Source organism: Neoarius graeffei, chromosome 2 (genome assembly GCF_027579695.1).
Source record: "Neoarius graeffei isolate fNeoGra1 chromosome 2, fNeoGra1.pri, whole genome shotgun sequence".
Taxonomy (NCBI): Eukaryota; Metazoa; Chordata; class Actinopteri; order Siluriformes; family Ariidae; genus Neoarius; species Neoarius graeffei.
Window position 1 is genome coordinate 58,993,459 of NC_083570.1, and position 11,919 is coordinate 59,005,377.

At 38.5% G+C, this 11,919-nt stretch overlaps 1 long non-coding RNA gene across 1 annotated transcript in view; it reads left to right on the plus strand.

Moving 5' to 3' along the window:
• Positions 1–257: 257 nt before the first annotated feature.
• Positions 258–11,919, plus strand: part of LOC132881738 (uncharacterized) — a 19,349-nt gene continuing 7,687 nt past the window's right edge. The window contains exons 1-2 of the long non-coding RNA XR_009654072.1: positions 258–381; positions 9,714–9,748. This is a non-coding gene — a long non-coding RNA (uncharacterized LOC132881738). The remainder of the gene's footprint in view (positions 382–9,713; positions 9,749–11,919) is intronic.

Consider the following 11,919-nt stretch of genomic DNA (forward strand, 5'->3'; position numbering starts at 1 on the left):
GAGAGGGTATTGTTGAGGGGTAGAGGAGCCACAGCACCTAGTGAAAGAGCCACTTCTGTACACTGCAGCCTGCATTTACATTCACCAGGTCACTTGGTCCTATATCCTGAAAAGAGCTGAGTCTGATTGTATTCCAGTCGACAGCAGGACTGTTCCTTTTCCTTTTCAGAGTCCGACCCTCCCCTCATTACGTACCCCCTCCTCCTCTTTCCTCTCTTTCTCTCTCCCTCATTCCCTGAGCCCATTCCTCACATTCCTGCTTCACTGCGCTTCACGCTGCTCCGTCAGAGCTGGAGAAATACTGTGCTAATCCGCTCCACATTCTGCCCGTAAATGAGACACCACCACTGACTGACTGACTCAGTTCAGCTCTTTTAAGAGGTAAGCATGTTATTTATTGATTTAATATTCTATCTATCTATCTATTTATTTATGTATTTGAAACACAGTCCACTCCGGCGATATTTTGAAACGCACGTTGTTTCCCCTGAAGTTTCTCTTATCGAAAGCCAAACTCGAGCACGACTTGTTTCCCAACCTCCTCAAACACTCCACGGGTCCGAGCCCACAACACCACTGACAGCATCGCCGGGACCATTATGTGCAATTATAGGCAAATATTTGACGTTTCTGAAATAGTTTTGTTTTATGTTCCACTTTATTCTTGTTTTTTTTCCCTTCTTCTTTTCACTCCAGCTCAGACTTCCTCCTGCGCGTCGCTCAGAACTTTAACAAAAACTAATCACAGCAGCATGATCAAGTTCTCTTAGTACATTATTTAATCAGTAACAGGATATATAGTCACAACAAGCTTCGTGTGTGTGTGTGTGTGTGTGTGTGTGTGTGTGTGTGTGTGTGTGTGTTCATACACAAGAACAATGTAACAGGCCTGTATGCAAATTAGCAAACTGTAAACATGTTATCAGATTAAGGTACATTAATAATAATAATAATAATAATAATAATAATAATTAAAAAATGCCTTAATACACAATTATCCAGTTGCTGAATCAGATGAAAATACACACACACACACACATATATATATATATATATATATATATATATATATATATATATATATATATATATATATACACACACACACACACATATACATACATACATACGTGTGTGTGTGTGTGTGTGTGTGTGTAGAAGTTTGGATACACCTACTCTTTCATAGGTTTTTCACAGAACAATACTGGAGCAATATTGAACATATATGGAACTATGTAGTAAACAAAAAAAAGTGTTAAAACCCCCCAAAATATTTCATATTTTTGATTCTTCAAAGTATCCACTGTTTACCTTGATGACGCTTTACACATTATTGGCATTATCTTAACCAGCTTCATGAGGGAGTCACCTGGAATGCTTTTCAATTAACAGGTGCCTCGTCAAAAGTTACTTGCTTTCTTATTGTATTTGAGATCAAACAGTAAATAGTAAATAATAACAATACAGTAAATATCCCTATTCCACAACTGTAGTAATCCATATTATGTCAAGAAGCGCTCAACTGAGTAAAGAGACACGACATCCATCATTACTTTAAGACATGAAGTGTCTTTTAATTCATAAAAACAATAATTAAAAAAAAATCAAGAAAATCACATGTATGTCTCATACCTGATTTCATGAAGCCAACATGTGACATCTGGTGAATGTTACAACTTCAGAAGCTATTTAGAGGATATGGAAGACGGAGACAGTTAATAATCCAGAGGTTTTGCAACGACGTGCAAGTTATTACAGAATTTATACCACAGTCAGAAAGCGAGACAAACTTTTGAACCATTTTGTGGTTATGTTGTTCTACTAGCATTTTACACCATTTGGTAATTTTGCACAATTTGAACATTCCTGATATTTAATAATGAAGGAGGATACTGCCTGGGAAACCTAACAAACAAAAGGTTTTGTTGCTTTAAATTACTTTTGTGGTCTTTATTATGTTTTTTTTTAACCTGCTAAAGGTATACAGTATTGAAGAATAAAACATGTTTATAGGTTTTTCTGCCTTTTCCAGATACATTACTGTATCAGATGATGAAGCAAGATTAAATTGTTTAGCTTGAATCTTGTGAAGTGTTTGAGGAGTTTGTGTGCATTTTGTTTCAGTGGATCTGGGTTTGTGTGTTTAGTGAAAGCTCAACATGAAACAGTTTGTTCTGTTAACGGAGCACACAGTCAGAGCCTGAGCGGCCAAAAGCGCGAGTGACACGTTACAGTAATCCTGAGCAACAAAGTAATATGAGGAACACAAACTCACGGAACACTGTTCATTAACAAACTCCATTATTTGTATTTTTTTTAAAGTTTCTTGTTAATTCTTGCATACTAACAGCAATAAAGATTGTCTTATCCTTCGCTGTTCAGATTTGGAGTGGAGTTTTATACCGTACATCAGACTTTTACACTGACAGACGTGCCTTCTAGTGCAGACATTCAAGCACAATCACTTCAGAAATATATACTGTCCTCCTGTACTTCTGTACCACTACAGTTCTGTCACTTTTTCAAATCAGGAATGTGGAAGATTTCTCAAGTGGATGTATTTGCATTATTTATAACACCACTATTCCTTTTTGTGTTTTATTTCAGGGTGTTACATTGGTAAAAGTCTCAATGCATGCACTGGCACAGACAGTAATATTGTGATATAAACCTCTCGGATCACTTTTGAAGAAGTATTTGAAGGTTGTCAAATATCACATTCTGGAAAGTAACTTTCTTAAGTTTGGGCAAAGTACACCATGGTGTGCTCCATGTCTCTCCATTAAAATTTGAGGGTGGTCTTGACAGGTTGTGAAGAAAACCCCGCAAAATGTTTTAAAGCTTTGCAAAAGAAGAGAAATAAAAGGATTACACCAAGCTTTGAATCAGAATGCCAAAGAGACCTTCTTTATTAATCATTTGTTAAACTTTCCTCTGTCCCCCCCCCCATATGTATATACATATATATTTAACAATTATTCCACGAAATCGGGTCGTACATGAGCTGATAGCTGACGAGGCGCGTAGCGGCAAGTTGGCTTTAAGCCATGGATGACGAGATTGAGTGGAATAATTGTTTTATTCTATCCAGATTCACTGGATTTTGAGAAACAGAGCATTTTTATTTTTGTTTTTTGCAAATTTGATAAATATAAACTTTGTACAAAACATCAGACAAAATCATTTCTGCTTAGGATGTAAACAAACCGGCGAAATGTCAGTAGCAATTTGTTAAAAATGCGATAATAATAATTCTTGAAAAATAAAAAAGATACGTTCTTACCATAAAATACTTTCATTCCGTATTTTGGTGCTTTTTTTTTGTATTTTTTTGGCATTTTGTTTTCAAGTAGAGTTTTTATTTTGTCCTCGGTTGGTTCAACAACACTCCACCATTTTGTTCTTCTTCTTTAGGTTTTTTTTTGGCGGTTGGCAAACCAACTTAAAGGTGCATTACTGCCACCGACTGGGCTGGAGTGTGGAACAGGAGATACTGGAGGAAAAATTATTCTTTTAGCTATTTGTGTTTCTTTTAAATACTTGATAACAAAGTGATATATCTGACTTGATGCGCTCTGCTATTTTGTTTATCACTACTCATGTTATATGAGCTGATAGCCTAGTAGTAGAGTAGCCAATCAGAGTGTGCAATTGCTCATATCCAGTGAATGTGGATAGAATAAATTCATATATATATATATATATATATATATATATATATATATATATATATATATATATATATATATATATTACATGGTGGTGTGAACATATGAAGTTTATCTTCGAGTGATGAATGTATATATTCATGACTGAGTGAAGGGAACGAGTGAAAATATTTTCAACATGAGAAGATAAACTTCATATCTTCATGCCACTGTGTCATGTTCTTTATATTTGAACACATCCACAAAAAAATACACAAGTTAATCAAAAGAATTTTAATTTTGAACCGGTTCACCATTTTGAAAATGCACGTCTAGGCAGCAGGAAAACACTGGGAATGACGTCAAAGTCAAATTTTGGGAAATATAGCAATCAGATCTGCGATGTATTAAGATAAGATAAACTTCATATCTTTAAGCCAACATGTGATGTTCTTTTTATTATATAGACACATTCACAAACAAAAATACCCAAATTAATCAAAACCATTCATCGATTTCCTCACGAGTGAAGATATTGAAAAACATGTCACTCAGTGTCCTGGATGTAGTTCGTGTGTATATATATATATATATATATATATATAAAACCTTTGTTGCCCTCTCTATATTTTACCTGCAAAATATCTACTTATAGCTGATATAAGATTGTGTCACATTTCACCAATTTATATAAACAAAATCACAAAACTAATTGCATGGCATTCTAAAACCATGTTGCTGCAGTAATTATTTGTCCCTTGAAAGGTTATGGAAGGTGAGACATGCTGACTTCAGGGTGAACGAAAGTAACACAAGAGTGACCGTTGTTGTACAGTGCTTCATCACGACACTCTAGAGTTCGCATCGAGTAGGCTGGTTGCATCACTGTATGTCAAACTTCATCTAAATGTAACAATGTGCATGATTATGATAGTTTTGACAGAACCAACAATCCAGCCTGTCAGCACACACATTTCTTTCCTCGTGTGTGTGTGTGTGTTTCTGACTTGGTGTGGCTGGAAATTAGAAACATTGTGAAAGCTCCAGAAGAAAGAACTGCAAAAGAAATGTTCCTATTAAGTAAGGACTAAAACATGCCATAGCATACTTTTATAATACAATTATCAGCACCGTGGTGGGGTGATGAGGTCTGATGTGAAATGACTTACTGTTACCCCCAAGCTGATTATTTTTTTAATGACAGCATGTTTCAAAGTATTGTATGCCTTTTATACCACACCAATTTGCAAACAGTTACTATGTTTTAATTGATTTTTAATGTTTTGATATTTGACAATGCCAATGAATCTGCTATGTTATGATACTGTTTTGGTTCATAAGGGGATATTTCGATATTTTACAAGACTATTAAATCACAATGATATAGTATGATTCAACTGAGTATACTCAGACGATATGTGACTCACTTTGTTGGGAATCTGGGGTAAGCCTACTGTTATTTTGTGAATGATGATGATGACATAGTGAAGCACTGTTTTAAGTATCGGAGTTACAGGCAAATCACTGTGCTAGCCTATTTACATATCAGTTTAAAAATCTGAATTATTTTTAACCACAAACCAGTTGTCTATACATTTCCCATAACTAGAAGGGCATGCGGTAGAGTGCGTACGTCCGCCGAGACACATATTATCAACATGAAAATCAAATCACTTGAACAGAGGATAATACTAAAGCTGTACACCAAATTTCATCAAAATTTGTTCAGTACTTTTTGAGTTACGTTGGGAACAGACAAAACGATCCTTGATCCTCATACATATCCGGATTTGCATCAAAATCTAATCAACTGTTGCTTGATCCATGGTCCACCTCAAAATTTCATCAAAATCTGTTCCCTACTTTTTGAGTTACATTGGGAACAGACAAACAAACAAACAAACAAACAAACAAACAAACAAACAAACAAAGGGAGGTGAAAATATAACCTCCTCCAACAAAGTTGGCAGAGGTAAAAATATAATCAATGATAATGATAATAATTGATTTATGATTGTTGCCTAGGTTTTTTTCAATTGTTGCCTTTTAAACTGATTACTTAGGCCCTTCCCCCCTTACGGAGCATACGCCATCAACGAATCTCTGCCATCTGACTCTATTCTGGGCAGACTTCCCCACGTTGGTGTGGGGGGCCCTTCCTCTCCTAGGATGGGTTGATTTTGGGTTTTCGTCGATGCTTCAGTAACATTGGCTTTTTCTAGGTAGGGTTGTTGGCCCTACGCAAACCCATTTTACCTCTGGGGAGAGGGTGGTCCACATTTTGTCTGGCTTCTACCCTTCAACCTGTCCAGCATGGATTACCCTACCGGGAGCTTACACTCCCCCTGGCATAACTCTCTGGGTCATTGAAGTACGCAAGCCCTCACACCACTACAAGGCGTGGACCTTATGAGGGTTTTAAATTGATGCATCGATCCAAATAATCCAATTGTTCAACCCCTAATTATCACAAATGTCAAAATTATAAACATTTGTTCCCTCACCAGTGTCTTGTTGTTCTCTTTTTTCAAGTTATTAAGACAAAATAAAAAAGTCATGTTACAGAAAAACCAGAAATAAGAAACTCCTGTGTCCTTAAATCTCTCCCGTAGTTTAAAACCTACACAGCGTTACAAAGTACTGACACCTGAGACTGCTTCCATAAATGGAAAATAAACATCTCCTTCCTGAAAGCTTCACCATAGCAATGATCGTATGTTTTTCTTTGTTGAATAACAACAGACTTTACATGCTTATGTAGATTATTAGCTTATTATTAGCTTATGTGTCTGCCAAGTCTCTGTGAGTGAGTTGTTAGTAAAGAAACAATCATGTACTAGATTAGAATATGCACGTTAATATGATTTGGATTACTATGATTTGACTTCGAGCCAGGACTATTGTCAGAGCCACTGTTGTAGAAAATTAATCAATGCCTTCTCACCAATCCATCCATTATCTGTAGCCACTTATCCTGTCCTACAGGGTCGCAGGCGAGCTGGAGCCTATCCCAGCTGACTACAGGCGAAAGGCGGGGTACACCCTGGACAAGTCGCCAGGTCATCACAGGGCTGACACATAGAGACAAACAACCATTCACACTCACATTCACACCTACGGTCAACTTAGAGTCACCAGTTAACCTAACCTGTATGTCTTTGGACTGTGGGGGAAACCGGAGCACCCGGAGGAAACCCATGCTGGGCTCGAACCCAGGACCTTCTTGCTGTGAGGCGACCACTGTGCCACCCCCTTCTCACCAATCTGATTCATGAATTCAGCAGAGCTGTGGTATGATATAACATTACAATGCTAATATTTGAGAATGTGAGTCAGGAGTAATCAGTATTATAATGTGATTGATAATAGTGATCCAGCGACAGCAGTTCTTCAAAGTCCCGTCATAGTTGCTGCACGCATGGCTCTTATTAGCACAGTTGACACAAGTCATGGGAAAGTCTGGCTGTCAACATCACTCAGCTTTGCGGTGCACGCTAAGATTAGCGGCCCTGAATGAAATTTACAAAATTACCTTTACACCCACTGTTGCATTACGCTGACTCTGATGCTGCAGGAGTTAACTGGGTATTTTACACTACACTGCTCGCTCTTGTAACCACATACAATATGCTTCCTATTAGTTTAACTCAAATTACTGAATAAAATACTTTAAAATGAACAATAACAATAAGCTAAGACCTTAAGACAGTCCACAAGTATTCATTCTCTCTCCCTCTCTCTCTCTCTCTGTGTACAAGTATGTGAGCGTGACAGTATACACATTTCAACCTTGATCATAGCTTCATGCTCACTTTCCCCACTTTCCACATTTAGCTAGATTAAAGGGAATTGCGTCCAGCTGAGTTTTCTTTCGCAACGTGCACGCACTCGATGTGTGTATTTTGGTTTGCACGAGTGTAGTGTGCATACGACATGTGTGCTTAGAAACCAGTTGAGGTGGATTATCTGTAGTATTTGTGCAGAAACTCAGGGGCTAATTAAAAATAGGAGGATTAACAAAAGGATGTGCACATACATGTGCTTTAAATGAGAATTAATGTTACTCCTTAACACTTGAGCAACACCACACCATGCTGTTGAATTCCAATTGATCAGAAGGTGTTGATTAATTTTCAATAACAGCACGGCTCGGAGAGTAGTATTTATGGCTCAAAGGCAAACCACAACTTTATATTAAAGCGACCCGGCCTTTCGATTTCATAAAATCGGTGAAATTTAGTTCCCTCTGAAATGTGGTCATTGTGATATATGTTTTTTTCTGTAATATGTCACAAAATATCAGGCCATTCTGTGGCTGGGAAGTTATTTAATTTGAGGAGATTCCCGAGCAAATAATGTGCATGAAATTGCTCACTTCGTGTAGTCAAGCAGACAGAGGAAGTCCGTGTGCGCATGCGCAGATTTACCTTCTTCTTCTTTTGGGTTTTACAGCAGCTGGCATCCACAGTGTTGCATTACTGCCATCTACAGGTTTACCTTGACCGTGCACTGACAGTTCCATCATTCTGTCGCTAAACGAACAGCTGATCACACCGAGGTGCTCGCTGACCACCGATATTTATTAGTTTGGTCCTGCATTTCCTTTCCTTTGCAACATAACGTCTTTTCTTCTCGCTTTCCGTTACTGTAGATGGTCTTTCATGTTTCATTCACACACTCATGTCCTCCATTTTTTTTCTCCTGTTTCAAATTTGTATCCCACAATGCCTTGCGCAAACAGGGAAAGCTCACAACCTGATGCATGATGTAGTATCTTGAATTGGGTTACGGTGAAGCACGAAAAAATAGCAGAGAATTTAGGGCCACATGGCTCTAAATTCATTAATTCATCTCATCTCATTATCTCTAGCCGCTTTATCCTGCTCTACAGGGTCGCAGGCAAGCTGGAGCCTATCCCAGCTGACTACGGGCGAAAGGTGGGGTACACCCTGGACAAGTCGCCAGGTCATCACAGGGCCGACACATAGACACAGACAACCATTCACACTCACATTCACACCTACGGTCAATTTAGAGTCACCAGTTAACCTAACCTGCATGTCTTTGGACTGTGGGGGAAACCGGAGCACCTGTAGGAAACCCAAGCGGACACGGGGAGAACATGCAAACTCCACACAGAAAGGCCCTCGTCGGCCACGGGGCTCGGACCCGGACCTGCTTGCTGTGAGGTGACAGCGCTAACCACTACACCACCGTGCCGCCCTTAAATTCATTAATTGTTCTTTAAAAAAAAAAACTAACAAAATTGAAAATCTATGATTCGAATTCAGTGGCTTTCGGTCCACTAAACAAAAATAATTGGGTGTGAGGGAAAATTCTTTTTATGACCTACACTTGAAAAATCTGAAAGGCAGTCTACCTTTAAGAACTTGTTTATAATGTTGTGGCTATTGTAACAACTTCCACAGGGACTTATACAGTACCAGTAAAAAGTTTGAACCCAGCTTCTAATTCACTGTTTTTTCTTTATTTTTATTAATTAAAAGACACTTCATGTCTTAAAGTAATGATGGATGTTGTTCCTCTTTACTTAGTTTAGCGGTTCTTGACATAAAATGGATTACTACAGTTGTGGAATAGGGCTATTTACTGTATTGTTATTATTTACTATTTATTGTTTGATCTCAAACTCATTAAGAAGGCAAGAAATTGCATTAATTAACTTTTGACGAGGCACCTGTTAACTGAAAAGCATTCCAGGTGACTCCCTCATGAAGCTGGTTTAGATAATGCCAATAGTGTGCGAAGTGTCATCAAGGGAAACGCTGCCTACGCTGAAGAATCTAAAATATGAAACATATTTTGTTTTTTTACCACTTTTTTTTTTACCACATATCTGTCCCATTTGTTGATGTCTTCAGTATTGTTCTACAATGTAGAAAATAGTCACAATGCAGAAAAACCTATGAATGAGTCGCCGTGTCCAAACTATTGACTGTGTTTCCAACACATCACAGAAACAGATTTTAAAAATGTTTTAAAAATTGTTGATATGGTGAAGGTTTCAGTGAGGACATGTGTATTTAGGTTTTTCTTTTTCCTCAGGAGTCTTCAGTGTCAGCGCTTTGTCACAGTCAAAGGTAAAGCTATTTCATTAAGTTTTCTGACACAGGAAATGTAGGGCTTTGCAGTTTCTCTGTACACTCTTATATCTGTCAAGCCATAAAAGGAGCTAATTTATTATGCACATGTTCCGTCACATTAAATAAAACTATAAACAGTGCAATAATTACAATTAATTAAAACGTGTCATTGTTGGCAAATAGTTGTCGCATAAGAGGAATAAAACACTTCGAGGTGTCCTGTTGTTGAAAAAATTCAACCTCTGCTTTGTATCACATCACACTATCATTGATTATTTTCCTATAACAGCATGCCCTGCATTGTTTAATTCCTTACATAGAACATATGGGTTCAGTGATATAAATTCAGTCTCGGGGCTCTACCTCCCTGGAGTGTTTAGTTCCAACTGTAATTGAGCACATCTGATCTCTGCACTTAAAGGAGGAGTTCAGTGTTAGAGTCAGGTGTGTGGGAAGTAAACTCCTGAGTGGTAAAGCACCAGAACCAGGCTTTGGAACCACTGATGTATATAAAGCCATCCATCCATTCATCCTTGCATGCATATATCTATACTGCTTATCCATCAGGGTCATGGGGAAAGTTGCCAATTTATCACAGGGCTAACAGTATACAAAACAAACACTCAATAATCTATTTAACAGTTATTCCACAAAATTGAGTCGTACATGAGCTGATAGCTGACGAGGCGCGTAGCACTGAGTCGGCTATTAGCCATGTACGATGAGATTGAGTATAATGCCGCTTTTCCACTACAAACGCGGCTGAGTCGGGCTGAGCCGTGCCGTGCTGAGTTGGGCTGAGTCGAGCTGAGTGGGGCTGTTGGAGTTGCATTTCGACTACAACCGCGCTGAACCGTGCTGGTTGGAAGTGGGTGGACACATTGGGTGGAGTTAGTGAAAGTGGGTGGACGTCACGTGATGTCGTTAAGCAGCGCAAACAGTGACATCAGTGATCTTTTAAGCGGTAGTCTCATGACCCGGATAGTAAACAATAAACATGGAGGACATGGAGTCATTAGTGTTGCTGGTCTTGGTGCTGTGGCTTGTTGTCACCGACAACGCCAACAGATACTGGCAAGAGCGTATAGATGAGGCGAGGCGCATAAGGCTTCAGAAATTCTCGTAATTCGTAATTCTTCTTCTTCCGGGTTTACGGTGTTTACAGATCCCAGCGTGCTCGCGGGGCGTGTGTGGGCGTGTGAGGACACTCCTCCTCACCAATCAGTGCACAGGGGAGTGTCTCCTCACGCCCCCAGCCTCACTCAGCTCGGTTTGGCTCGCTTCAGCCCTACTCCAAAACCGTGCGAGTTTTGGGTGCTAAGCAGGGCTGAAGCGAGCTGAGTCGTGCTGTTTTGAGATAGTCGAAACGTGAGCCGTGTCGGGCTGAAGTGAGCTGAAGCGAGCTGAAGCGAGCTGAAAAAGGGTAGTGGAAAAGGGCCATTACTGTTTTATTCTATCCACATTCACTGGATTTTGAGAAACAGAGAATTTTTATTTTTTGGAAATTTAATAAATAAAAACTTTATACTAAACATCCAACAAAATCGTTTCTGCTTAGGCGGACTTCTTAAAAACCTATCGATGGCTCCGTGAATTGACTTTAGTGTTGTTTTATTTGGTACAAAGTGCCGTCTTGCTGCCATGCCGAGGTCTAGAATAGCTTTAGACATTTATTTAATTCTTCCTTGGACATTTCAGTTCTGTAATTTTCAAACTTCTTTGAGCTTCTGAACCAGTCTAAAAAAATTCAACAAATTTTAATGCTTAAAGATGAAGAATGTAAACAAACCGGTGAAATGACAGGAACAATTTGTGAAAAATGCGATAATAATTATTTGAATGAATTAATTAATTTATTTATTTCGGTCAACAACAACAACAGCAGCAGTATATGTGCAATACAAGCCAATTTAGTCACCACAAACACAACAGTTCTGTGGCTGTCCAAGAATTGACACTTGTGGTACACCACATGTGATGTCTACACCACATGTGATGCCAATTTTATTATTGAAAAATAAAAAAAGATACGTTCTTACCATCAAATACTTTTATTCCATTTTTTGTTGCTTTTTTTGTATTTTTGGGGGGTTTTGTTTTCGAGTAGAGTTTTTATTTCATCCTCGGTTGGTTCAGCAACACGTGCTGCCATTTTGTTTTTCTCTACT